Below are 25,369 nucleotides of genomic sequence, written 5' to 3'. Positions count from 1 at the left end.
CGCGACCCCTCTGAGCCTCACGGGCTTCACCCTCCTATCCAGAGTCTGTGAGGAGCAGGAAGTGTGCAAATGGAGGTGACCTCTTATTTCCTCCAGGACCCTGCACGTATTGAGTGCCTACTGTACACTGAGCCCCTTCTCTAATGTCCAGGGAGGCAGGTGTCAGTGTCCCCCCAGTTAGATGGATGGGGAAACAGAGACTCAGAAAGGAAAACGGTTTTGCAGAGGCAGAAAGTCAAGATTTTCCCAGAGTGAGGTCAGTGGCACACAGCATCAGCATCCACCACGCTGATGGTGTTAAAAGTGCACCTTCCAGCCTCAGCCCCAAGTTTCCTGAGGGCCCCAAGAGCTGGAGCCCAGGGCTGTGCGGCACAGAGTGCTGGCCCCGGAACGGGGGCTGGGCTGCCGGGTCCAGGAGTCGCAGCGGGAAGAGCTCTGGGCAGGGCCTGGGGCTGGAGTCCTGCCTCCCGGGATGACGCCGGGCTCACTCCATCCCTCCCCCCTCCAGCCCGCAGCCCCAGGCTGCTCCGGAGTTAATTAGGGACCCAAACATTTAAAGGTCTGTTATGCTTCCACTGGGCATCCTTTTAAATTAAAAAACATGATATATGGCATCGTTGGAGGGAGAAATCACTTTGCAATGGTTTCCTGCTCAGGCGCTGGCAGGGATGCAGGGATGTGGGTGGCTGCCTGTCTCCCGGGATGAGGAAGGACGTGTGACCCTCTCCAGGAAAGCGGTCTACCCCCTACCGTCGAGAAGTGTGTCACTGACGCCAGACAAGGGTCTAGGTGTCCAGAGGATGCCTGGCACTGTTCCCCATCACACCCTTGTAACCCTGGCAGCCGGGAAGTTCTATCTTTAGTCTGACCTGAATCTCTCCAGTTGTTTTGAGGGATGGCCGGTTTGAGACTGAAGGTGGAGACTTGCGGGCTCTGCTCTTCCTAGTAGAACCCTGACCTCCGAGAGCCCCGAACTCTGGAAAGACCTTCCTGATCACCCCCGAGCCCAGGGATTCTGTCCTTGTTCTAAGCTCTGACCCTAGACTAGTGGGAGGGCAGGACCTCGTCCTAGGAAGTTGGAAGGGCCCTTTGGGGATGCTACTCCACTCTCTGTACTCCGCCACCCCGGGGTCCTCACACAGACACGGTGACCGTCGCCCACCCTGCTCACCCGATCAGGCCTTTGCGCACACAGGTCCCACCTCACATCACCATTGCTGTGATCGTTTAATCAGAGCATATTTCCTGGCCGCTATTAATTGTGCTAAAGATTTTGGGCATGGTTTTTGAGCAGAGATTATAAATTAGCAATTAGTCCTCAAATGCTAAATTAATAAGGGAAATAAAATACCAAGCGAAGTCCAATCTGAGAAGTTATCAGCGATGCCAATGGGCTGGGATGCAGTCAGGACACGTCCGCGATGCCTGGCTGACCGTGCTCTGGGTGGGCCTTGGTGGCTGCCACGCCAGGTGGGGAAAACGGTGCCGCTCTGGCGAGGGGGGGATGGCGCAAAGACAACGCAGAGAACAGCCCAGCACGGTCCCCTCACAGCTGGGGCGTTTCCACGTCGCAAACGGGGCTCTCTCTGCGTGTTACCAGAGTGCCGTCACGACACCGGGATTCTGACAAAGCTCCGCCCCACAATTATCTTCCGACCGCCAGGGTCCTCTAGTGCCTCGAGACATTCGGGGTATTCGTTATTACCGCTACCACGGCCCGTACCATCAGATGCCAAGAGGCCCCATCCCTTCAGGAGGCTGCCCTCCATCACCAGCCCCCTCACGCACCAAGTAATCCCCCCGACACCTGTCGGGGGGCTGCTGCCCCCCGGGGTTCTGGGGTTCCGGGGTTCCAGGAGCAAAGGAGCCTCAAGGGTCCGTCTCAGCCTTGAGAACAAAAGCACAGTACCCCTGGACCTCATCACAGGCCCTTCCTGCAGCACCGTCCAGCACCTGCCCCGCTGTGGCCTCAAGCTCGCCTCTCGGGAAGGAGGCTCCTGGAGGGGAGGCCAGCACCATGGCCAGGCCTGGGCCCACAGGCTCTTGTGGTTAATTCACGTCATCAAATCAACACAGTCCCTCCCCTACCCCGCATGGCTCCCACTGCTGTGTAGCTTGGGCAACTCTGGGCCATTCTGAGACCAGACACCCGCCTCTAACCGTGAGCATCCTTACAGTCTGACCGTCAACCTGGAAAGTATTTCACTGGTGTAAAGAAGGATCAAAATAGATTCCCCCCCCCCCCAAGAGGCAACAAATTGTCCTGACACCGTATATTGAATAATCTATTCCTTCCAGTTGATTTGTGAGGCTCCCTCCCCCACTCCGGCTGGAGCGTGCCTTCCACAGGGCACAGCTGGTCAAGCCTGTCCCCCTCCTCTCCCTGCACACGGAGAGTGCTCCAACCCCAGTGGCTCCCCAGTGCCCTTGGGAGAGTCCAATCAGGCCTGGGTAATGGTCCCTGCCTGTCCCTCACCATCCCTCACCTTGCTCTATAAGGCGATGATCAACCTGCATTTCTTGCATTTTCTCTAAGATGCTGTTTCCTCCACCTGGAACGCTAACCCCTCCCACCACCCCAACCACTCCCCTGTACACGGAGAAGTGTTCTCCATTCAGACTCCTGATGGGGCTGCAGTCTCCCCTCTGTAATCCCAAAGCTGCCCGTGCTCGTCCCACTATGACGCCACACTGCAAAGATCTGACTCCCTGTCTCTCTCCCTCTAGAGTCCAAGTCGAGACTGAAAGCTCTTGGCAAGCAGGGCTGGGTCTCATCTGTCCTTTCCAGAAGCAGAGTAGGAAATGTACGCTGACTGAATTTGTAAAAATATTAAATCCCCGATCGCCTATAAAGGGAGGCAACCACACATCATAGTTTTCCTGGCGTGGTCTCCATTTATGCCTGCCATCCCAGTGTATCTATTAATAGGTCCCGTTTCGCTCACAGAGTATCCCAGTTTGGGTGATCAATTGTATGGTCACCTCCTAGGGAGGCCGCGGTGTGGGGACTATTCTGTTCCATTGATAACCCTTCCCTCCCTTCCAACACTAAATCAGCACCATTTAAATCACCCTAACTCCATAATAAGCTTCCAGATCTAGTAGGAAAGACACCCTCTGTCTTTCCTCATTTTCCAGTCTTCTTCACTGTTTGCATTTTCTTCCAGGCGAACTTTCAGAATGATTTTATCCAGCTCTTCAAAACACGCTGCCAAGGCGCAGACAAAATTGCACTGAATCGCAAATTAATTTCGGAAGAACCTTCAGGTTTGTAATATCCAACATGGCCCATATCTCACTATTCTTGTTTTCTTTTCTCTCTCTCAGGAAAACTTTATAGAGTTCTTCACAATGATCCTAAATTTTTCTTGTAAATTTATTCCTGGGAATCTCATGGGGTTCTCGTTGCTGCCATTGTGAGAGAACCGTGTATTTCCAAAGAGTTGTTGCTGGTACAGATGAAAGTTATTGATTTGTGCTGTATATGTTTGTTTTATATCCGGCCCAGGACCTCACCGAGTTCTCATATTAAATTAATTTTTCAGTTGGTTCTCTTGGGTTTCTAAGGTCTCAAATCATATTGTCTGCAAATAATTACAATTCTTTCCTGTAGACATCCCATTTAATTCTGTTTCATGTCTTATTGCTATGTCCAGAATTCCTGGACAACGATAAAGGGCACTGTTGGGTTTTTTAATAAAAGTTTTTGAATCGGAATCATTAAAAATCTCATCATTTAGAATGTCACTGGCTGGTGAGCTGAGACATAGATTCTTTAATTTTAGTCCTATTTTTAGCAGTTACTTTAAAATCAGAAACTGGCATTGGATTTTATTATATGCCTTTCGTCACTGATTAACATGGCATTATGCCTGACCTGCTGATACCATGTATTATATTAATAGATTTCTTTAATATTAAGCCATCTTTGAATTCTTTGGATAAATCCTACATAATCATGGCAGATTATCTCTCGAATATTCTGTGGAATTGGATCTGTGTGTGTCTTATTGAGGATTTTTGATCCACTACTCCTGGGCCAGATGTGGGGGGGGGGTTCGTTTCTCACGCCAGTCTCTGCAGTCTGGGGTTTGGAGTTGTTCTCACCTCCACAGGAGGTGACTTCCTCCAGACAGTGGCTACAGCTCAGGCAGGGAATGCTTTTGATGGAGCCTCCTGGTTTACGAGCTTGGGGCCCCTCCATAGCGGATGTGCTCCGGAAGGCCGTGTAGGCGAAGACTGTGCACCACTTTGTAAAGAATGAACTGTCATTTTATCAAGTGAAACGTCACCTCTGATCTGTCTTCTGTGCATTCCTGATTTTCATGATTCAGGGCTGGCTCAGTGTAGGGTAAAGAACAGGGAAATCTCCACGGGAAAGCTCACGACGACTCGGAAGGCGTCTTATTTGGTGAATTCCGTGTTGGCCTCCAGGAGAATGGGGTGACACAGGAGGGGCTGGCCCCAGGGTGTGGCTGCTGGGGTCTTAGAGGGACACCCCACTCCCTCCGGCGAGGTTAGGACTCACCACCCTCCTAGGACCTTCTGATCTACGTTCCAGGTCGTCCACATGTGGACAGATGGACGTCACATTAGGCCTTGGGGGGGCACAGAGAAACAAAACGAGAAAAGGCGCAGGCGCTCTCAGAATGTCTGAGGAGAAAACATAGTTCACACAGGAAGTAAGGAAACTGGAGGCAGCAGCTTACAGCTGACGGTACTCTGGAAAGATGGCTGCAACTGCACCCTCCACTGTCTGTGTGCGACGGACCTGCCCTGCCCCCCGACCAGGAGGTGGGCCTGTCTCTGCGCCCCTGAAACCGCCAGCCCTGAGACCGCTGGGGCCAACAGCACTGGCAGGAGTGAAGCATGACCGTCTGGTGGTTCCACTTCCTGCCTCTTGGAAGCAGCTGCCACATAAGGAAAGCAACTTCCCTGACAAGGCCTGCTGGAGAAGCTCGAGGTGTGTGGAGGATCCGGAGGATGAGGTGTCACTAGAAAGAGCGCCCGGCTCGGGAGTGGAGGGGCCACGTGGAATGGAGGCGAACCGCCTGGCTGAGCCCTTCCCGGATGCAGGAGCAGGAGCAAGATATCAGCTGCTTTAAGCCCTGAGGTTTGGGGCAGTCTGTCACACAGCCGCAGATGACCAACACGACGAAAGCGTCAAACGAGAGGGAGCAGGATGGGGGAGCCCTGCACCCTCTGTGAGCCTCACTTCCCATCTGCTGGGGGAGCCCAGCTCCTGCCCCCTAAGAACCCGGGGGCAGGACCCATGAGCGCTGCTGGCAATGAGGCTGGGGGTTCAGAAGAGCAGTGTCTATGGTTGTGAGGCTCAGGGAAAGCCAGTCAGCACCAGCGTCAGAGGGCGGCAGCCCTGAAGAGCTGGCCGTGAACTGCACGCGTCTCTGGGCCCTGCTGCTCACCAGGAGGGCGGCTTTGTGGAGCTGTCTTAACTTCCCTGAGACTCAGTTTACCCTCTGACACCTGGGGCCATTGATACACACTCCCGGGGCCGTCATGAGAGTGAAATGTGACGGTGTCTGAACACGCTGGGCTGGTCGGGAGCCCCAGGGAGCATGCGCCCTTTCCCTTCATAGGACGGGGACTTGGCAGGTGCAAACGATGGATCCTTGATCTCGGCTTCTGCTGGCCAGTCATTTACCCTCTCAGTCTGCATTTCCCCTCTTCTATAAAGTGGGAACACCTCACCACGGACACTGCAGGTCTATGTGAGAAAACGTGACGTGTCACCAGCACACGTGCTCAACACAGGCTGTTGGAGTTCTGGGGTTGCAAGGATTTGGGGGGAGGGTTTGAGCAAAGTCCGGGAGGTGTGACCAGGCCTGGGGGGGCCCGAGAGTTGGTAGGCATTTTTCCTGGGGGGGCGAGACCTGGACTCAGATCGAGAAGGCCCGAGTGCCCCTCTGCTCACCCTGGCAGCTGTGTAAATCCTCCTGGTGGCTGAGTCTATAAAAAATCAATCTAATAACTCAGCAAACATTAATTACAGCTGAAAGACCAAGAACGAGATTGATCTGGAAGAGGCTGCTCTCCTGCTTGTTACTGAGATGCTCTGGGAGGGGGACGGGAGGAGGCTAGGGTGGTGGCCAGGGGGCAGAGGCCACCGAGCCGACCAGAGGTGGGGGATCAGGGGTCTCCGGTTCTCGGCCCTGCTTGGTGCTCCAAGGAGAGCCTGTCTCCCCAACGTGGGGCTGGGCAGGTAGAAAGTGAAGGCCACTGGGAGGGCTGGCCTGGGGGTCTGGGGTGAGCCAGGTCCATGGCCCACACAGGGGGGTGCTTTCTCCTGACAGTCAAGGGTGGAGAGACTCAGCCTGGACCCTGGGTTTTAACCCCTCTCATCTCCCTCCCCTGCAAACAAGGCAGAGAGAAGGCCCATCGGCAGGGTTGAGAATAAATACTGTGGACATGGTCGGAGCCTCCAGGCATCTGGGAAGGGCCCAGAGTCAGGAGCTGAACGAGGAAATGAACGGAAGCCCCCGTCAGCCTGGGGCAGCCCGAGATGGCCGAGGAGGCCCCCTGGCCACTGCTGGAGGTCCGGAGCCTGTCAGTTCCCCTCCCTGCTCCTCTCATGGAGAAGAGCAAAGGGAGGATTCAGCCCCAGTTACTTGGCCCTCGGCAAGTCTGAGCCTCAGGAGACACCCCCACCAGAATAAAAGGCCTTGTTTCCAAGTCCAGGTACCCCGGGGAGGAAGACCAAGGCTGCTGCAGGCTTTGGCCTCTGCGCAGATGGGAAGACACTGGCTGGCAACCCTGGAGACTCACCCCTTCCATCTCAGCCCTGAAAGCTGTGGTCCCAGCCCTCTTCCCATAGCCATCTGTTCATTCATACTTTCACTCATTCATGTGCTCACTCAGTATTCACTGAGTGTCTGTCTTACGAGCAGAGGACAGGGTCGCTGTCTCCATGGGTTACAGAGTCTCAGAAGGGAACATGAACTATGGAATCGCACAACCCTAACCTGACCTTGCACCCAGATTCTATCACTTGCTGCTGTGTGCCCTCGGGCAAGTGGCTCATGCACTCTGAGCTTTAGTCTCCTCCTCCATAAAATGCCCCCGGGAGGACTAAGTACAATGACTCATGGAAAGAACCAACCACAGTTCCTGGCTCAACAAACGTGTGTCACCCACAGAGGGTCACGAGATGTGTTGTAAGAATGTGCAGAATGAATCCCGTGGGTCAGAGGGCCCTCCCCCTGAGAAGCGGGCATCCAGCAGGCCCTGAGGGCCCACTGCTGCTCATGGGTGTGGCAGGGCTCACGCCCTACCTGAGCCTTGACGGGGCTGCCCCTCTCCTTGGTGTGGGACAGTCTGCTCCCCTCGACGTCCTCCCCCATCCACCCAGTGGACTGTATTCAGGAGGGGGAGGGAGAAGAGGGGGCTCGGGGGACCCTGCCTGGGCTAGAAGATCCCCTTGCATGCCGGGGCGCCCTCTGCAGCAGCCCCCGCCCCAATGCCCTAGAGCCAGGGTGCTGGAGACCACTGTGTGTGGGGGGAGAGCTCCTGCCTTTTGAGGAGGGGCCTGAGGCTGCACTTGGCTGTGCTGTGCTGTTCCTTCCAACATGTGTCTGAGCAGGAAAAATTCAGCGTGGTCCATATGCTGGCTGCTATAAATAGAGCTGCTCCTGCAGGCTTCAAAGGGCCAAAGTGAGTAAAAACTGGGGGGGAGCAACATGGGCAGGGGGCTGGGCGCCCAGAGACCACTGGTGCCCCTGAGTCCCCATCGCAGGGCTGTGGGTGGGACAGCTTCAGGGTGGGGGGGGGGCGCGCACAGGGTTGAAGGGGGCCTGAGACCCACTGGGGGGAGTGTGTGTGTGACCGTGTGTGTGACTCCACGTGTATGCGACTGAGTGTCCCCAGACGCTGACCCCTCGGCCGTGGGTCTACCACCTGTCCCTCCCCACTCAGCACTGGACACGCACACGCTCACACACACACACATCGCACACACAAGTGTCTAATTATTGCTTCCCAGCGGGCCGGCGTCCGACAGCGGAGCAGCTGGAGGACATTCAATTTCGGGTGTAATTGACGAGGCTGGAAAGCACCCAAGTGGGGTGCGAGGACGCGCTCTCTTTCAGGACGCGCTCTGTCATCAGCGCCCGAGTGAACGAAACAGGGAGGGAGCTTGTGTTGTGGTTCACACCAACTCCCCCGCGCCACCCGCCCACGGCTCCCTGGGTCTCCGTCTGTCTGTCTGTCTGTCGTCTCAGACTGCGCCCCGCTGACCCGCCGCGCCTGCTGCGCGCAGGGGGAGCTGCTCCCCTTTGCTGCCCTCCCAGCTCTCGTCTCGTCTCCTCTCGGCCAGGCCCCCTGCCAGTGCTGGGACCCCAGGCTGGCTGCAGGGGGAACTGCAGGCACGGCAGCCTCCCTCTGGGACGCAGGGTCATGACCGCAGGCTGCCGCGGGTCACCAGCCGGTTCCCTGGGCTCATTCTCACCCTGAATGCAGGCCCGGCCCCTGCTGCCTGCTGGTGTTGGGGTGCCAGCAGCGCTTGCCCCCCCAATCCTGGAGGGCTCCTGGAGGAGGGTCTGACACATTCGTGGGGCCTGAGCCTCCAGCAAAGTAGACTTACTAGAGATATATCAGAACAGAGGAGGTGATGATCCAGCTCTGTCCAGTTATCATGTATGTGCAAGACAGGGCAGCGCCCGGGCAGGAGAGTGACGGTGGGCGTGGAGGGAGACACAACGTATAGCTCAAAGGGCCAGGGGCACCCACATGCGGTCTGGGGGGGTCTGTGGGCTCTGTCGTTATTCGGTTCTCATTGTGAGCAGCAGCGTGGAGAAACTCTGAGAGCCTGCAACAAGGGGACAGATGCTGGAGGTCAGGACAAGGATCCAAGCATTGCCTCCAGCTGGATGAATTATGACAAAAACCACTCCAGGAAGGGGTCAGCGGAGAAGTGTGGCTCCACATCACCCACAGGGAAAAGAAAGAGGCAAGAGCTGGTTCAACAGGTAAATGTGGCGCCTGAGAGGGCAACTTAGGCTGACTTAATAGAGATACATTAGGTAGAATAGAGGAGGTGATGATCCAGCTCTGTCCAGCACCACTCAGCCCACATCCAGAGGGTTTGGTTCCAGATCTCAAGGGAGACAATAAAGCTCATACTCATATAGCACCTACTATGCACCAGTCAGTCTCCTAAGAGCTTTACATCTATTAATGTATTATATAGTTATACTAAACCTGTGAGGTCAGAACTATTATTACCCATTTTACAGAAGAGGCACAGAGATGTTATTTAAGTTGCCTGAGTTTCCACAGCATTCTAGTGGTGAGGCAGGATTCAAACGCAGGCACTGTGGCCCCAGAGCCCCTGGGCATGACCACACGTCATGTGGCCAACAGGTGGACATGGGCGTGTTTGAAGGTGAGTGAGTGACCCTGATGGAGAGCCGACATAAAGCCAGGTCGTCTGAGGGCAGGCAGGAGGAAACGGGAGTGTCTGGCCAAGGGAAGGGGCCTCGGGCACATCCGTGCCTGCAGAGCGTGCCTAAGGCAGGGGGGCCCAGGCCCGGACACTGCATGTGACCCCTTTCATCCTCCCGGAGGATTCTCAGAGCCTGCTGATGAGAGCGTAAACCAGACAGCCTCAGTGGAAAACAACAGAGCAACATAGCATAAAGGTGAAGAGGCACGTAGCCCGTGAGCCAAAATTCCAGTGTTGGGTGTGTCCCTGGAGAGGCCGTGACAGCTGTCCAAGGACGTGCACAACCGGACCTGGGATGTCCACCCAGAGAATAGATTAAAGCATCCTGGGGGGTGTGCAGAGCAGAGCACTATACAGCAGAGAAAACGAGTGAGCCACCCAGCCACGTGCTCGGCATGATGCCACTCACAAAGGTGCCATGGGGATGACAGAGCCAGCTGTCCAGAGGACCCGCCATACCTGCCACAGATCTAAAGCTTGAAAACACGCCCACCAGTCTATCATCCAGGGGTCCGTACAGAGAGAGTGAAAATCATCATCACGACATCTAGCAAAGGGCTTACCCGGAGGGAGGGGGATGGAGGGGGAGGGAGAGGGAGAAGGCCTGGAGATGGACGGTGGTGACGGCTGCACGACAGTGCAAAGTACACCCTTAAAACGGGGAAGATGGTAAATTTCATGCAACGTGTATTCTGCCACAATTAAAAACTTAGAAAGAAAGGTGGGGGGGACAGGCTCTGAGGGGGCACACAGGAGGTTGGCAGGGTAGGGGATTTGAACTTGGGCCTTCTCACCCTCCCAGGCTTCCCCACGTCCTGGGTGGAGTGGGGAGCATTCAGGTATTCGTGATATTACTCTTCATACCTTTGGCTGTATTCAATATTTTATAATTAGTGAAATATTTATTAGAGATTTCTTAAATCTTTGAGATGTCTTAAATATTTTACAACAAATTTTAAAATGTTTTGAAAAGGAATGGGCTGCCGTGTAAGACTGAGCTGCCCGTCGCCAGAGGTGTGCAAGGAGAGGCAGGATGTCAGAGGGGGCGCTCACTGGAGGGGGTGGACTAAAGCTGTGCTTCCCAAACTGGGAAGACGGTCAGGTCAGAACCAATTGTGTGCTTTTAAAGAACACAGGCTCCCAGGACCCAATTCTAGTCCCGATTCAAGAGGTCTCGGGGAGGGGGTGGGAGCCGGCATCCGTGCGTGTTTAAAGTGCCCGCTCCCCTCGCTGGGGCACGGTTCTAGTCCATGCTTTGTCTTCTCTGGCCCCGAGGACCAGGCCCAGGCTACTCGGGCTCCTGACCAGCTCAGGCGATCCCAGGGCTGCGGGCAAGAGGCTGTCGGTTTGCCAGCCACTGAGGAAGGGACGAAATGCACCAGCCCCGGAACCCGACCCCGCAGCTGTGGGCCAAGGGCCGTGGACAGCAAGTGACACAGAGGCCCCCACCGCACAGATGGACACACCAAGGACCAGATGGGGGAAGGGACGGTCTTGGGGTCACAGGGGAGTCTAGGATGGAGGGGACACTTGAACCTGAGCTTCTCGCTTCCTTTCCCTGAGTCGCAGGCCTCACAGCTCCTGGTCGACAGAGCCCTGATGGTGACCGACGCGTCTGGGGGTAGTCCGCCCTCAGAGCGCCCCTCTGACCCCAAGCCTCTCCAGCCAGACCCAGGCTCCCACCAGACACCAAAGGAACGTCTGACGGATTGAACTTGGCGCCCTACAAATCGTCCCCGAGAGAGGATGAACCCTCACCTCACAGGCCGATGGCTCTGATGCTCCAGCCTCTCTCCATCCAGTCGACAGCGAGTTTAAAGTGCCTACTATGTGCCAGGTGCCGTGCCAGGATGACGCAGGGACAAGCAGAGGTGACTATCCGGCAGGTGCCTATGGCATCGGTGTGCCCCAGGAATCAGAAGAGAATCTCTCAACTTTGGCCTCTGCCCTCTAAGGGCTTGCACTCCTAGGCCCAGAGAGCGAAAGGAATTTTCCCTGTGGCACACAGCAAGCTCTCCTGACCCCTCTCCAGGGGGCTCCCCTGTAGCCCTGAGGACGTTGGCCTGTGCCGTAGCCCTGGAGGAGGTTGAGCGAGTGACTGGCCCTGTGGCCAGTTCCCTTCTGCCCCTCTCGCTCCACTACCGGACAGGCCGCTGGAGCAGAGGGGTCGAGGGCTCGGGCTCTGCAGACAGGGCTGCCACTTGCCAGCTGAGGGCCCTGGGCAAGTCGCTAAATCTCCCTGTGTCGCTGCTTCCTCACCGGAGAGCCAGCAGCTACCCCGCGGGGCTGAGAGAATTAGTTATAATAACGCCAGCTAACTGTTGTAAAATGTTTGATTTTACAAGCGCTGACATGCGTTTATTGAAATGTTATTAAACACACAGCAAGACAGCGAAGTGGATAATCATAGGCTGGTTCTCATTTTGTAGACGAGGAAGCTGAGGGGCCGTGTGAGCAGGGAGCGCCTTGGTAAGGGGCTTGGCTGGGCCCTGGCCCAGGGCAGGACGGCTGCGGGGCCGCCCTTGGGACCATCAGTCTGAGCAGGCTGTCAGCAACGAGCAGTTGTGACTTTCAATAATAACGAAATGATGTCCTAGGTTATATAATAAAAAGTAATCATAACAGCAGACTCTGTGGAAGAGAGAACCAAGGACAAAGATGGGAGTGAGGCTCAGGGGAGGAGGGGATCCAGCCCCAGGAAGGGAGGAGCAGTCTCCTCAAGGCCCTGGAGCAGGAAAAGCCTTTACAGATCTCAGGACGGCAGCCATGACCACCACATTCCTGACACCCAATGCCGGGGCAGAGGGCCATCTGGTCTACCACCTGCCCTGCCCCACTGGGTGGGGAAGCCGGCTTCCCGTTCCTTCAGGCCCCAGACCTGAGTGCGTGGTCCCTGCACACAGCCTCAGAGGCTGAAGCTGGTTGGGGTATGGCCTGCTGCCCCTTTCTGGAGGCTGGACGGCCTCCCAGCAGGCACAGAGCAGGGGAGTGGAGGTGAGCTGGACGGCCTCTGGGGAAATCAGGTGGGAAGAGGAAGCCTGTAGCCCACGTTGGAGACTTTGGCCCCCGCCGGTGGGTCCCACCTTCCTCTTCCCAACAGAGATGACGGGGAGGGTCCTAGGCTCTGTCCAGGTTGGGCCTGGGTGCGAGGACGTGGGCTTCCTCATGGCTAGGAAACGGAAGTGGGCTCGGGTTTGAAAAGGAGAGGGTCTGCCTGGGACAGCTCCAGGCAGCCTGGGCTCACGAGGAAAACCGTGCCGGATGCTGTCGGCTGGGCTGAGAAAGAGGGGCCAGGGCGGGCGTGTGGGGTGGCTGGCACCTGCGGAGATGAGGGTGCAGGAGCCACCTGCCTCCCCAGGGGTCTGCTCCTTGCCAGATCACATGCTTGTCACCCCACCACTTCAGAAGAGGCCTCCGGGCCCTGTCGTGTCTTTGGTTTTCAAGAAGACTCCACAGCTCTGCCGATGGCTGTGGGAAGGGCAGCTTCCTCCCGGACTCGGTGTCCGTAGCCCCATCTGAACTCTGATCCTCCTTCTGTGGGCCTGCTGATGACTCCGGGCACGTCACTCCTGGAGCTCCTGATTTCTCACTCGCAAAACGGGGACCGTACCTCCCTCCCACCCCTAATACCCACGTCAAATAAACAAATGGCCACTGAGCCCCACCACGTGCCAGAGGCTGAACTAACCCGGATGCCGAGGAGAGCAAGGCTGACGTGATCCCACCCCCTTGGAACTTCCAGTCTGGTGGGAAAGACAGAACTCCACTACACCGGTGGGATGCGATTAGAAAAGAGCAGCTGGTGGAGGGAGGGTGAGCCGGGGACTTTACAGTCTAGTCTGAAGCTCCCCAGAGAGGCCACATTTCTGCAGAGACTTAAAGAAAGAGAGAACTTAGCCATGCAAAGGCAGTTGGTGAGAGGGAAGGGAGGGTGGGGACAGGGCACGTGAGGGACTACGGCGGCCAGGAGAGCTGGAACCTGGAGGGTGGAGGGTGGATGGGGTGAAAGCAGCTGCAGGGGCAGACCTGCTGGGTCTGAGCTCTGCTCTCACCCCAGGGGCCCTGCTGAGGCACAGGCTCTTATCTCAAAGGCAGTGGGGAGCCACTGAAGGTTTAGTGGAGGAAGGATGATCCCCCTGGCCGTTGTTGGAGAATGGACCGCTGTGGGACAACAGCGGGTGTGAGAGAAGAGAGGGAGCTCCCGCAGTCGCTGAAGGGGAGATGACGGTGTTCTGGACCGGGTGGTGAAGGGAAAGGGAAAGATACGGACGGAGCCAAGGGACACAGACCATATCCAATGGAAATGTGCACAAACGTGCACAGGAAGACTAGAATGTTCATAGCTGCACTATCCATAATAGCCCCAAACTGGACATCACCCAAATGCCCACCAGCAAGATAACACAGCACGGTACAGCCACGCGATGGGATACTGTAATCCAGCGACCGAGATGAGCAGACCATGAGGACGCAACAATGCACACAAGTGTCGCATACAATGTTGAGAGAACCATTTACACAACGTTCCAGAATGGGCACAACAGTGTGGTCAGAAGGCGGCTAGTGGTCCCTCGTGGGGAGTGACTGGAAGGGGACATGGGGAGAGGGCTGGCAATGCTGTGTCTAGGTCTGGGTACTGGGGACACAGGTGTGTCCAGTGTGTGAAACTTAACTGAGCTAGAGACATTTATGATATGTGCACTTTTCTGTCTGTGTGTTATACTCCAATAAAAGATTCAAAAAAGAGAGACAGGAGGTAGCTGGGAGGTCAGATCAATGTGACTTGGTGATTTATCGGATGATAGGGAGAGAAAGGAGTAAACACTGATGGAGCAACTGGTGGGCTGGTTCCACCCTCAACCGAGGTCGGGAACAGCAGAGAGGCAGGTCCAGAGAACATGAGGGCGGGGATATGACGGTCAGTGCAGTCAGAACCATGCTGAATTTGGGGTGCCCACGACACAGGACAAGGGGGGATGCCCCAAGGCCTGTGCTGGGCAGAGAGGGCCGGGCAGGAGGTAGAGAGACCAGGCCTGCCTGCACGAAGACGTGGCTAACATGGGGGCTGGAAGAAAGTGGGGGCAGGGACTCTAGGAGGACCAATATTTAAGGAGGCACCTGAGAAGGAAGAGTATCCAGAGGTAGGAGGAACTCAGATGCCGAGAGCAGAGAAGAGGGTGTTTCAAGACAGAAGGCATGATCCACGGCATTGAATCCTGTGTGTATAGGAACCCTCTGAAATAACAGGGGAGCTGTAATTATTGTGGTCGCTATTTTATAGGTGGTTTGGGATCATGATGAGTTCCAGAGGTCTTCTCAGTGTGTATCAGACGGGTATCCCCTGGGCTAGAACCAGCTGTAACACGCACAGCCCCGGGCTGCAAGGGCTCAGGATACACTAGAGAGGGATGGACTGTGTGTGTGTGTGGGTGGGGGACAAGCTAGGCGTGTGCAGAGAGACCAGGTGTCCACACCACAAGCCGAGGGTGGACAGAGCAGGGGCTGACGGGGCTTGGGGACGGGAGCCATCTCTGAGAAATGGGCATATTCATGGATGGTTGTGCCCAGGCTGGGCCCTGGAGGCGGTCGGGGCTGCCTGACCCAGACCTGGCCCTGTTGGTGGGCAGGGTGGTCCTGGGGTGTGAAGAGGTGGGGGGGGGCAGCAGTCAGCACCCTGACTCTGTGCAGGTGGGCAGGACCCTGGACAGCTCCAGGCTGGCCCCAGCCGCTCTTGGAAAATGTTCCCCTCCCAGGTTCTGGGCCATCCCACCCTCAGAACCGCTGAGACCCAGGCTCAGAGAGGCTGAAATGCTCAGGAACAGAAAGGAGGACACAAGGACACGGCCGAGACCCTGCTGTCACAGGAGCGGCTGTGTCGTTAACTTTAATGAGGCCCGGGGCCTCAAGCGTCCCCAACCAGGACACGGACAGGATGATCTCTAGGCGATGGAGATGACGACCACACACCATGGTTCTCCCTGTGTTTAGGGTAATTACTAACACCACCTCTTCCTCCTCGCCAAGTGCCCTGGTTTGGACACTTCATTATGCAGTCACCTTCTCTCTAGGGGCCCTTCAAACTGTGCTAATGATTTCCTGTTGCTGCATAACCTTTAGCACAGCAGGCTTCTGCCCAGACCACGGTGAGGCCCTGGGAGGGGGCCAGTGGCCCCCAGCTCCATTGGCCTGCACCAGCCAGCCAGGCTGAGGATGTCCCTGGCACCCTCTTCTTCCCAGAAGGTCCTGAGGCCACAGGACGTCCAAGAAGAATGTGTGGCCAAGATCTCTTGTTGGCCATCAGTTTCTAGTCTCCTCCTCTTCTTTTACTACTTAAACTCCAAAGTTTGAGCTGGATCCACATAAAGATTACCATTCCCAGCCTCCCTTGCAGCTAGGCATGGCCTATGGCCACGTGCTAGCCCATGGGATGTGAGTGGAGTTGAAGTGCACTGCTGCTGATCACTCCCTCAAAAGAAATGGGCATGCACGTTCCTTGCCCAGTTCGGATGCAGATATGACGGTGGGAGCTGCAGCAGCCACTTTGGTCCCAGACACAGAAGCCACAGGTGATGGTGACAGAGCTGCCCTAACCAGCCCTGAGCCACTGACCTCTGGGCTGTTTTTTGAACAAGAAATAAACTTCTATCACTTGAATTACCATATTTTTGGAGGACTTTGTTTCAACAGCTTGCCATAACTAATAGAGATGAGGGGCTTCTCATCTCTAGATTACTAGGGAGGGAGCTCAGCAAGATCTGGAGATGCTCTGGAGAATGGGGAATGGAGGAGAGGCAGGAACGCCCCCATCTCCAGCAATCTCGTCCCTGCCAGCCCACCTTTCCCCTTTCCACCCTCTCACACGGCCGCAGCCCCAGCCGCTTCCTCTCCTGTGCACAAGCCTTGTGCTGACCTGGCTCCTCCTCTCGTGCACTCACAGTTCCCATCTGGAAGGGTCAGGGCCACAGGAGCCATATGTCCAGCCAGGCCTGGGGTCTGGGGCTGGTTCTCCAGCTCCCCCTGTCAGGAGCACACAGTGGGACCGCAGCTGTGCTCACAGACCTGGCGCACCGCCCTGCCTCCACCCGCCCCTCCCAGAGTCTCAGAGCATCTGCTGGTGAGCTTGGAACTGCGCCTGCAGATGTGCACACAGCTTTTCAGGGCCAAGCTGCGAGCAGCCAGGCTGGGGACATGCACGTGTCCAGGGCGAGGGCCAGCCCCCAGCAGCCTGGGCCGGGACAGGCAGAGAGGCCCCCTTGGTGGCTCCAAGTACCTTCAATCTCCATTCAGAGAGCGCAAGCCTGCACAATCGGCAAGTCGGATCCCCCGGGCGCGGGCTTCGGGCAAGACACTCAACCTCCCTCCTCCTCCATTTCCTGGGGGCAGGCGCATGGTCACTCAGGGTCACTGTATTCAATGGGCTCAGGCACGGGAAGGGCCGGCACACAGTAGGTGCTCAGTAAGTGCATCCTCCCTGCCTCCCTCCTTCCTCCCTCCTGCACGTGTTGGCAGAGATCTCTGGGGCTCTGGGCCACGTCCCTCCGCATCAAAACATTACTAAGGAAACAACAGCTCTGCCTGCCGGCTTCCCTGCTGGCTCCCGTGCCCCGTGCCTGCCGCCTTCCCCGGCCTGCTCCCAATCCTGCTCTTCCTCTCACTCCCCCACGGCTGCCGTCCACCCCGCCCCCCGCACACCCCCTAAACACTTCGGCTGCTGCATTCACAGTTCATCAATGGGGCTGGGGAGCGAGGCTGTGGCCTTGGCTGTGAGTCACTGGGGCTGAGCGTGCAGAGGGCGGGGGGCGGGGGTGCAGGGCGACAACACGCACAGGGGCCCCGCGGGGTCACGTGGACATGCACACACAGAGATGCTTATGCTCGCGTGTGTAGAATGTGGACATCCATGAAGCGGGAGGTGGGAGAGGGGAGAAGGTACAGGCGGGGTACCCCCTTGGTCCCTCTCATTCACTTAATCAAAGAGCCCCACAAGTAGCTGCCGTCACCCCAATGGTACAAAGAACACAGAGAGGTTAAGTGACTTGCCCCTGACTGCACAGCTGGTCAGCAACGGAACCCATATTTAAACCTGGGGTCTGTAGTGGGTCCCCTGCACTGATGCCAAGGAGAGGGGTCAGAGGCCAGAGGTCAGAGGCAGGGGTAAGGTCTACGAAGGGAGGAGGTGAGGAGCGTGGCTGAAGGGCAAAGCCTGTGGCAGAGGTGGGTGCAGTGGGCCAGGAGCGCTGGCCTGAGGGAGGAGGGGTCCCCGGGGCTACCCAGCCAGAGAGAGGCCAGAGGAGGGGGCCTCCCGAGGCCCCGCCCCTCCTCCCACTACTGAGTCCAGGCCCCCGGGATGCACAGTCCAGGAGAACAAGAAAGACAAAGGAAGATTTAGGAGCAGAAACGGGGCCCCGGGAGCCTGGCCTGCCCCCAGCTGGAGGGACAGAAAAGCCAAGGGGGGGCTTTGCGGGAGGCCGAATGGGGAGGAAGGGGCCCAGGGCCCCCAAGGCCTGTGGGGGGGGCAGGGCAGCTCCCCGGTCCAGGGCAGCCCAGAGGTGGGCAGCTCGTATAGGCTGACCAGGCACTTGAACCCGGACACCCACGGGGCGAGGGCAGCCTGGGTCTGCAGGGAGAGGAAACAGGGGGTGAGACAGGGGCCACCCTTGAGCTGGCCACTGTGGACAGAGGAGCCAGGTGGGGGTAGAAGGGGGAAGGAAGCCCCTGGAGGATAGCATGGGATCCAGCCGTGACTCATCTCACAAATGCCAGCATCTGACCTCATGACCTCCACAAGGGCGGGGGTCTACTGCCCGAAAATGAGTAAATATGTGGCAAATACAGAAACTCTTTAGTGAGAACCAATCATGAGGCAGTAGCGGACCACAGTGGGCATGAGAACAGGCTCAGGTGCTTGCTGTTATCTTTCCCATAACCAGGAACAGACTTAAACTCCTTTCCCTTCAAACCCAACTCCCTTTTCCTTCCTGAGATGCAGGTACAATGGCTGGAGGTGCAGCAGCCATCTTGAGGCCATGAGGACAAATGCTAATGATGGTATAGGAGGAAGCTATATGGAACCTGGATTGCTGACAACTTCCTTGGACTGTGCACCACTCCCACTGCCCCCTTTTTTACATAAGGAAAATGAATCCCCATGTGCAGTTCAACCACGTCATGGTCAGGTTTCTGCCTTGTGCAGCCAAATTCAATCTCTAGCCAACACAGCATAAAATAATGCTGCATAATTTTATTAGAAAGTTACTCTCAATTTAATTCTTTTCAGTGCTTCTGATTACATCAAAAAGAAAGTCTCCAGTCGGGGCCGGTAAGTCTTGAACACCTCTGTACACTCACTGTTCTCCTTTTTAATAAAGTGGTAGCAGGCCTTGGGCCCCGAGCCTCCCTTGGGCTACAGCATCCAAGTAGAATTTAATAACATTGTTTTGTTTCCACCGAATTTATTTTTATGATTATGAATTCTATTTATGGCAAAGGAGGCTTGTTTTCCATTTGTAGTAGCGCTATAAAACTTCCATTTTAAATAAATGTATTTAAGTTTTTTTTAAGTAAATTTACTTAGAGAAAAACAGTCAGAGGGAACGTGGGGGCACGTGGGCGGCTACTGCCCAGCCCTGCACCTCTGCTGCTCGGAACAGCCTGGCCCTGGGCATGGGGAGGGAGGCCAGCGACGGTGAGCACCAGCCCTCCCATGCACGCCGGGGGCTGAGTCTCTATCTCTGTCCAGCCGGGGGCAGCGGGGGGATGGCTGGACCCCTGGCTACAGAAATCTCCAGAAAGTGAAGCCTCCGAGTCGTGGGCTGGCAAGCAGCCGATGTGCCGTCGGCAGGGGTTGGAAGCTGTCCTGGTAACCACGCCACTAACTCAAAGTCCTGGGTTCCTTCCCGCCTGCCTGTGTGGGGCCCAACTTCAAACGCGGGGGCTCCAGGAGCTGACGTGACCTTTTGCTAATTAGCTCGGGCTGTTTGCTCTGCAGCCGCCAGCTGATCTCTGGACAGCAGCTCAAACTCCAGCCACTGCGCCTGTCACCATCCGGCAGACAAATAACCCTGCTCCTTGGAGAGGCGGGGGCGGGGAGCCGGGGTGCAGAGCGCTGGCAGAGGGGCAGGGGCGAGGGAGGGGAGGGTGGGTGGTTTCCATCTGCAGGGTGGCCTTGGCCAAGTCACCGGTATGTCACGCCACCTCTACTGGGGAAAGCATCACCCCCATTTCCCAGAGAAGAAAACTGAAGCCTGAGGAGGGCAGGGGTCTTACCGAGGGGGCTGGGCACTGCCTCTGCTGACGGCCGGATCCCTCTCTCGCCAACACGCCTCCCTCCCACTGCACCCACAGGCCCAGGGTGGCTCTGGTGGCTCTGTCCCCGGTGCTGAACACAGTGCACACCCAGGGCTGGGCCGTATCCAGCAGGTCACCTGAGGTCATCAGAACACACACACGGTTCCTTCTGGACCCTTAGTCATTGCTTCCATAAAAGCAACTTCTAGGGACAAGGCCTTAGGACCAGGAACCGGAGGAGGAGGGAGGCAGGAACAGAATGGAGAAAGTTCGACTCGCTGGATGACAAAACGTTCTATCCGGAAAGGATCTTGGAAGCAACGCGCCCCACCCCCAAGTTCCTGAAGGAGACCTTGTGCGAAGTACACGCTCCTCCGCCAGACCCCACAGGAGCTGCGGGCCATCTGCTTTGCCACCTGCCTTCTTAGGTAGGCTGGGCTGGGAAACATCCCCTCCATTCATTCAACAAACACTCATCCAGTGTCTGCCACCTGCCAGGCTCAGGAGGCTGACGGAGCGGAACACGCGGCCCGGGGCGAGTGAGGGAGAAGATGGAGACGTACGGGCCTAGTGAGGGCTCAGGGCCGAGGCCCGGGGGTGGGGGTCCCGCCAGGCTGTGGCCATCGCAGACTAGCCCAGCTGAGGCCGAGCCCGACGTGGGCTGGGAGGGAACCTCTGGAAGGTAGAAAAGAACTGATATTTATCTAAGGTGATGTCCCAGCAACTCTGCCAGGCACCTGTTTCATACTTAGGAGGGGGCAATACCCACCACTGTTTCTTGCACCTACTGTATGCAGGCAATTCATACATCCCACTGAATGGTCGCCTATGGGAGAGGCTATTATCTCCATTTTACAGGATGTCAGGTGGTAAATGACTTGCCCAGCATTCTCTGTCCAAAAATCAGCAGAATGGGGTCTGTCCCACACCAAAGTCACTCCAGAGAGAGATGGACGTGGGACAGAGGGTGTCCTGGGCAACGGCACCACCACGAGCAAAGGCATCGAGGTGGGAAAGCACAGGGCTGTCGCAGGAGTCCCAGCCAAGCCCAGCTCTGGCTTGCCTGGGCTGTCATGCACCCTTGTGGCCGTGCCAATGGCCGGAGGTCAGCAGTGCCGAGTACATCCAGCCTGGCCCTAATTGTCCATGCTCCACTGCAGCCCTGGGCCTCTGAGGTGTCCTGTCTATCAGGGTGTCATGTCCCACCACTGTGTGGCTCGCAGTCTGGACGCCCACGGGGGTCTTTGGCTACTGGTATGGTCAGAGTTGACCCCTACCCCAGACTGCCCTGTTTTCTCAACAACTCCCAGCTTCAGGAAACATCCATCAGGAAGGCCCTTGGGGACACCCTCATGTTTCAGAGAGGGAAACTGAGGCCTACAGATGGGCAGGTGCCGGTCATTGTCACGGGGAATGGGTGGTAGTGATGGGGTCAGAACCCAGCCCCCAGACTTCCTTGACGAGGTAAGCTGAAGGGAGGGGACCATGGCGCAGAATGAACGGTACGTCCTCACACCCTCCCTCTTTCTAGACTCAGAGCTCCTGGAGGGACAGGGTCTCCAGCACCGCCACGGCCAGGATCTGGCGAACGGCAGGCGCTCAATGGACGTCTGAAGAACAACAGGGGGAGCAGTGACCAAGCAGCTTAACCCGCCCTGTGACCTGGCCCCTGCTCAGCTGTCCGACTCACCTCCCCCCGCCCCTGCCCACCAGTCCCAGCTACACTGGCCTGGGCTCCTGTCCTCACACATGCTAAGCCTGCCCACCCAGGGCTTCTGCTCCTGCTCGTCCCTCTGCCCAGAACCTGTGCCACCTCGTCTTCTCGTGGCGGGCTCCTCTCCATCCTCCCCGCCATGGTCATCTCCTAGAAGTCTCACTCTAAAGCTGTGGAGAAGTCTGCGGAGCCCTCTGACCACCTCCAAAGGGCATGCCTCTGGAGTTTCTGGAAAAAGTCTCTGTGCCCCCATGTGATGAAGGAGAGAGCCCTGCGAAATCCCAAACGCCTCCTTCTCACGGTCCGTTACAACAGGCAGCGTAACTACCACAATCACCGTACATAAACTCAGTCTACAGGGTCCTTCAGCACCTGAATACAGCAGCCAAGCAACCTACTGCAAAAATGGGAAGCCTAGCATCCACTCTTTCATGTACTGTTCCATTTTCAACAGCACCTCCTGCTGGTCAAGTGAGAGATTACAACCCAGCTCTACCAGACAAGGAGACTCCCAGGTAACGGCCCCTGTGATCCAACCAAGGTGGAAAACTGCCGTCAGAATCCCAGAACTGCGCAGAGTACCTACGGCCTGGAGAAATCCACGCTACAGCTGACTAAATAGGGCGTATCTGCCATTTCTGAAAGTGGTGAAGGAAAAGAACATGTCCAGCTACCTTCCACCTCCCAGCAGACAGCACAGCCGGGGTCACTGGAACATGGGGCGTGCCATCGGGGTGGTAGCCTGCAACCCCCCTTACTCATCTAGGTATTCAATTCGGTATTGTGGATAATTTTTTCCATATAAGAACCTGTTTTTCAAATATACCATGTAAGTCAATATTAACAGATGTCATGTTGTACACATGGTGGTTTGACACTCAGACACACGGTCCTGCATCTATTCCTGTAAAGTGGTAGAAGATGAAACCACTTCTAACCCACTAGGCCACCCTGACTCAGCAGGGGATGATATGGACTGGCCCTGAGCCCCCGACCCCACAAGCTCCTCTCGTCAAATCCTGAGGCAGCCCCTTCATCCTCTGCCCAGTCTCTCCGTCAGATGGGCAGCACCTCTACAGGAGTCAAGCCCCAAGAGACAACTGTTTCTGCAGTACAGCCGGATCTGACACCGTCTCCTTCAAAGCCTGTCCCATGACCCCCACACACCTGTCTCACAGGTCGGGGTGAACTGGCCTTGTCTGCCCCCACCTTCCGAGAGAATCCAATGAGCAAGCGCATCCCTTACCTTTGGGTTAGGGCCCGCTGATGACCCGGCATGGCTGAGGGGTACAGGCTAGTGGATTCTTCCCCGAGGGGGGTCATGGACATCTTCTCCTCACTTCAGGACACAGAGGAAGAGCACGGGTCCAGACGAAGCGCAGGACAAATGGTCACCAAGGCAGCTCCCACTGCATGGAGGCAGAGAGGGAAGGATGTGAGGGGGGAACGAGGCAGTGCAGCCTGCCACCATCTCAGCTTTCGGAACCTCCCGTCAGCCTGAGCCACGGGGGTACGGGTGCTGTGTGCACCGAGTGCGTGAGAGCTGGACCCCGTAAACACACAGAGAAGCTGGGACTGCCCAACGCCAAGGAGGCACAGCGAGGGCAGAGGGCAGGGAGAGCAGCTGACGCAGAGGGAAGACACCTACAGAACTGCTGAGTCCAGATCTGCCAGGCCTGGGGTCCCTGCTGCCAATACCAGCTGGCTCCACTCTGCTGGGGCCTGGGTGTTGGGGTGGGGGTGGTGGCCCCAGAAGCTCTGGGACGGGCAGGTGCGCCCTAGGCCCCATGTGTCCAAATCCCCCCCACCTCCATTCCCTTGACGGAGGCAGATAGAACAACTGAGGCAGGGCCAGCTAAGCAAAGACTCCCTCTCAGAACAGCCCTCTCCCTGCAGCCCCCTCCATCACCCCAGGAGCACCCCTGCGTGGGAGCGGGGGGCACCAGACTGTATACCAGGCCCGCCAACAACTCAGGACGGAACCAAGTCAGGACACAGAAGCCTGAGGCCCGAGGCCCGGCTCCATGGCTCATACAACGAGCGCATGACTCAGCAAGTCAGTTTACAACCCCGATCTCCTGATCTGCCCACAAGGTTGGGCCATTCACTCACTCATTCATCACAGCATCAACCCCAACACACTGAGCATCGTGTCTGTGCTAAGGACTTTCCCCCTCACTCTTTATTCACTTGATCCCCATTTTGCAGACAGGGAAACTGAGGCTGAGGGGGCATCCTCTTCCCAGGACACATAGCTGAGCTGCAGTAGGGAGGCAAGTCTGGACGAAGCCTGGAGCTACGATGCCACCGCGCTCTGCAGTCAAGACTGAAGGTACGGATTCCACCAACTCGATGGTGGCACCATTGGGTGGGGAGTGGGGGAGCCCAGATTAGGCGGCATCTTTGGGACAAAGAGGATTCTGGGAGCAAGGATGGTGGTGACGGGGGGGGGGGTGGGGGGGGGTGGGGGGAGGGGCTCTGGCGCACCTTGGCCCCCTCAGGGGGGCCTGGGCAGAGTGGGGATGGGTCCCCAGCTCTGTCTGCCTGCACCCCCCCATCTCCCATCTCCCGTAGAAGCTGCCCCAGGCTCTGGGCTGGGAGTGGGAATTGAAAGGCAAGAAGGAAGCTGTCGTGCGAGGAAGTACGTGCATGTGTGCAAATAGATGAGTGAGAGGCATGGAATTACCTAAAATTGCTGGTTAGCAGCGGATGTAAATAACCAAAAAATATGTGGGGAAGTGGGGGGAGGGTTCGTCAATTAGAGTTAATTACTCAACAGCTAATTGGAATAATAATGGATGGTATTTGAATATGCTAATGAAGCCAAACCTGTCTTGGAAAAGGTAATTGGAATAAAAAGAGAGAGAATGTGGGGAGCTCAGAAGCTCCCCCAGCCTGGCCCTGGAGGAGGCTGCCAGGCTGAGGATGCAGCCTGGGGACCGGGATGCCACATCCCTTCCTACCTCCAGGGCATTGGAGGTCTGTCCAGCCGATGCCTGCTCTCCTCCTCCGGGTCCTGGGAACCCTGACAACCCGAGCACGGCCTTGCCAGCTGCCCGGCACCCAGCGCTCCAAGGACAGATGCCTCGCTGAGAAAACCTCCAGAGTTCTGAGAAGCAGGAACGCATGCTTATTGAGTGCCCACTGTATACCCAGGAGAAGCAGGAATGCGTGCTTACCGAGCATCCACTGTATACCCAGCCCCACTTCAACGAGTCCCCGTCACAGACGAGGCAACACAGCTCAGGAGCCTCGTGGCACACCTAGAGTTGTGGCCGGCGGTGGGCAGGGCCAGGATGCGGGATTCTAGCTCCTCTCAGACTTTCTAGCAAAGCTGTCCAAAGGCAGCACAGCAAGCCCCGTGCCACCATGCACGTGAGCAGAAGCCAGGCCAACCCTGGGAGCTCTGTCTCCCTCCCGGTCTGCGTGTGGGTTCTGCGTTCCCACCCTGTGTGCTGGGCGCCTGCCCAAGCTTTTCACTCCCCATGAGCATCACTTACAGACCCGCAGATCACACACGCGTGCACACGTGTACACATATGTCCTGCACACACCTCCACATGTGCACAGCCACGTGCACACACATCTATGCACACACACTCACCGTCCTCCACACAGGCCCACTCAGAGAGCCGGGCGGGAGCACCCTGAGCTTCACGCCAGCAGCCGGCGTTCTGGCCTGCAGCCGCCAGCGCACGGCCCTGGAGGGGCTGACCACAGAGAGGGCTGCCAGGCCGTGCGCAACCCTGGGGCCCACTTCAACCCACCTGCCTCTGGACAACACCTTTTCTTTCCCCAGTCGGCCCAGCCCCGCACGGCGCTCAGGAGCACCCCTGGTGCGAGCCACCAGCTCCCACCGCCCGCAGGCCTGGCACGAGGCCTCTCTGGGGCTGTGTTCCTTCGAGGACTCA

The 25,369-nt window shown here is 57.0% G+C and overlaps 1 protein-coding gene across 3 annotated transcripts in view; it reads right to left on the bottom strand.

Annotated features, from left to right (window-relative positions):
• The window catches only part of ELFN1 (extracellular leucine rich repeat and fibronectin type III domain containing 1), a 75,082-nt gene that overhangs the window by 12,240 nt on the left and 37,473 nt on the right, over positions 1-25,369 (bottom strand). For 2 of the 3 annotated variants that reach the window (XM_087417462.1, XM_087417463.1), the window contains exon 2: positions 22,705-22,867. The exons of the other annotated variant lie outside the window; for it this stretch is intronic. The gene's annotated coding sequence lies outside the window, so the exon portion shown is untranslated. The remainder of the gene's footprint in view (positions 1-22,704; positions 22,868-25,369) is intronic. 3 annotated transcript variants of the gene reach the window in all.

This window comes from Ceratotherium simum, chromosome 26 (assembly GCF_057802395.1).
Source record: "Ceratotherium simum simum isolate JZ-2026a chromosome 26, ASM5780239v1, whole genome shotgun sequence".
Classification (NCBI taxonomy): domain Eukaryota; kingdom Metazoa; phylum Chordata; class Mammalia; order Perissodactyla; family Rhinocerotidae; genus Ceratotherium; species Ceratotherium simum.
Note: the sequence above shows the minus strand (reverse complement) of the source record. Positions and strands in the feature narration are given on the sequence as shown.